The 3,262-nt window shown below is 36.8% G+C and overlaps 1 non-coding gene across 1 annotated transcript; it reads right to left on the minus strand.

Annotated features, from left to right (window-relative positions):
* Positions 1–2,570: 2,570 nt before the first annotated feature.
* On the minus strand, positions 2,571–2,677 carry LOC133798860 (small nucleolar RNA R71). Its single transcript, XR_009876077.1, has one exon. It is a non-coding gene; the product is annotated as a small nucleolar RNA R71 (small nucleolar RNA).
* Positions 2,678–3,262: the final 585 nt, after the last annotated feature.

Here is a 3,262-nt window from a genome sequence, read left to right on the forward strand (position 1 = left end):
ATGGATTGATCTAAACCTCAATATCAAAATTACCCTATATCTCACTTCCCAAGTGTTTATAAAAGCTTAGAATGATAAAGCTTTAACCCAAAATCCAAGCGTATCTCTCTATAGTAACACTAGCACCTTGGAGGCTCTGATCAAATGCTTGAAGAATGAAGAAAATGGCTGAGCACTAGGTCCTATTTATTGAGTTCAAGGAGTGAAACTAACCCCTTTTAATTTGAATAAATAAATTATTATAAAATGAAAAAGAATTGAATTTTTGTTCAACAACTGCCCAGAACTCAGTTAAAATCGTTCAAAGGCAAGTCTACGTGGTTAAGGGTATTTTTTAGGATTAAAAAACCAAACTTTCAAAAAAACCATCTTGGAGCCGTTATATCTGTAACAACCCAACTATCTATGAGACTTAGGTCATTAAACCTACTAGACATAACTACAACTTTGGAAAGAACATACATAAGAAAATTCATAACTTTATTGAAAACATAATGTTGAGTCTAGTTTTTGTCATGTTTAGGTGATATTTTAAGTAGTCTTTTATCTCGTTTTTCTTTCATTTAGTGCGGGTTTATGCTTTGTTTGTTTGTCTTTGTGAATATCAGGAAGAATTGAGTACTTGGAGGAAAATGTCAAAGAAAGGGAAGAAATAACCAAGTTTTTCAACATATTTTGAGAAAGGATGGATCTCAACATGATTTTGAAGTGTTGGTGAATTTTTGGGATGAAAACTTGAAAAATTGAGAAATCCCTTAAGAGCACGACATGAGCAAAGTAGAGCCGCGGCTAGATGGTGAAACAGAACCACTGTTTTGAAGGAGAACCACGGGCTGCGGCATGGCTAAAGAGGGCCGCGGCATAGATGGGCATCAACCCAGAAATCTTAGACACGGGCCGCGGCATGGAGAGAACAATTCGCCCAGAAATTTAGACACGGGCCGCGACATGGTGCATGTAGAGCTGCGGCCCGCCTCTTTTAAAAATTGAATCTTAGGTTTTTATAAGGCGAAAAAAGAGAGAAGAAGGTGGTACGGACCTGGGGGTGGAAATTGCTTGAAGGCTGAAGGCTTGGAGTATTCAATCTACATGTTTTTCTTCTACTTTCTAATGTTATCTTTAAATGTTTTTGTGATTAGTATTATGATTATGAACTAATTTTCTGTTTAGGATTTTTAATTGAATCACTTGAATCCCTATTATGAACTAATGCAGTTTTAATTTCCTTCTTCTTCAATCTTCTTCAATTCCATAGAACTTGTTCTTAATGATTGATTATCGATTGGCCATCTATAGTCATTATATATATGTTTTTAAATCAAAATCTGAGAAGTGAGATTTGAATCTGCTGTGGTTATATTGGACATAATTTTAGTTTGGAACAAAAGTGTCCATATTAATTGTGTAACTGTTTATTAAGTTGTCGAGATTAATGCTACCTTTGTGGTTCAATTTACCATAGAAATATAGGAAATTGTCACTTAGGTTGAGTCTATAATTCATAGTATGATTATAGGCTGCTGTATCAACTTATTAATTGAATTAGGTAGAAAGAAGAAGAACTTAGTACTTTGCATTAGGGAATGATAGGGAGGATAGTTGATGAGATTAAACATCCTAATTATTTCGTCAGTGTTTAAATCAAAAGTTTTACTATTAGTTGTTATTCTATTTAATTTTCAATTATTGTTTTCTGAATATTATAGTTTCTTTTGCTGTATCTACAAAAATCAAGAATTTTAATTGATCAAATAGAAAGAGAAATTAATTGACTGGTAATTGAGAATTCAGTCCTTGAGGACGATACTTGGTTTCTTACCATATTATTACAAATTGCGACTGTGTGCACTTGCATAGAAAATAAAAATCGCAACAAGTTTTTGGCGCCGTTGCCGGGGACTGAAAAGAATTATCAATATCAGTCTGATTAATTTTTATTCTAATTTGATTTTAATTTATCTTGTTTCTAACCTATTTAGTTGTTTAATTTGTCTATCTCAGGTGAATTGTGTTATATGCGTAGCAAAAGAGGAGCAGACAGTCTTGTTCCTTTGAATCCTGAGATTGAAAAGTCTTGAAAGAAAAACAGAAAGAACAAGAGGGAAGCCCAGAAGTCTGTGAAGATGGCACAGAATGATGGGGATGACAAGAATGTTTTAATTTTTGGAATTGCACAAGGGGGTCAGGCTCAGAACAATGCTGAGAGGAGCCTGAGAGACTATGTACTGCCCACTCTGACAGGAGTACAAAACAGTATACGCCCACCAGCTGTAGAGGCTAACAACTTTGAGATCAAGCCAGCTATTCTACAAATGGTGCAATCCTCTGTTCGATTTAATGGGTTGCCTTCTGAAGATCCTCACACTCATTTGTCTAATTTTCTGGAGTTGTGTGGAACTTTCAGATACAATGGGGTGAGTGATGACGCTATTAAACTTAGGCTTTTCCCATTTTCTCTGAGGGATAGAGCTAAAAGTTGGCTGAACTCTTTGCAACCGAACTCTATTATCACCTGGCAAGATCTAGCTCAAAAGTTTTTGTCAAAATTCTTCCCTCCTTCCAAAGCTGCTAAATTGAAGGGAGAAATCAATAATTTTTACCAGAATGATGGAGAATCATTGTATGAAGCTTGGGAACGGTTCAAAGAACTTTTGAGAAGATGTCCTCATCATGGCATTGAACAGTGGATGTTAGTACAGAATTTTTATAATGGTTTATGTCCTACTACCAGAACCATTATTGATGCTGCAGCGGGTGGTACTTTTATGAGCAAGAGTGCAACTGGTGCCTATGAGCTGCTGGAGGACATGGCCACAAATAACCATCAGTGGTCTGAGGAAAGATCATCGGGGGTCAGAAAGGTAGCTAGGGTGCATGAGCTGGATGCAATCACTGCTCTAACAGCACAAGTAGCCTCCTTGACAAAACAGTTACAACAGAGCACTGTATCTGCTAATGCGGTTCAAATGGCAGTTAGGTGTGAAATTTGTGGTGGTTCTCACTCTATCGATCAGTGCCCTATCAGTATGAATAATAACACTCTGATGGATCACGCTCAGGTTTAAGCGGTGGGAAACTTTCAAAGGCCATTCAATAATCCATTCTCCAATACTTACAATCCTGGGTGGCGAAATCATCCTAATTTTTCTTGGAAGAATAATCAGGGTCAGCAACCTCAGTTTCAGGGCCAATTTCAGAATAATATGCCTCAGCCACCAATGCATCAAGCCCCTTCATCACAACAGCCTAGGCCTCAACAATC

This window comes from Humulus lupulus, chromosome 8, assembly GCF_963169125.1.
Source record: "Humulus lupulus chromosome 8, drHumLupu1.1, whole genome shotgun sequence".
In the NCBI taxonomy this organism is placed as follows: domain Eukaryota; kingdom Viridiplantae; phylum Streptophyta; class Magnoliopsida; order Rosales; family Cannabaceae; genus Humulus; species Humulus lupulus.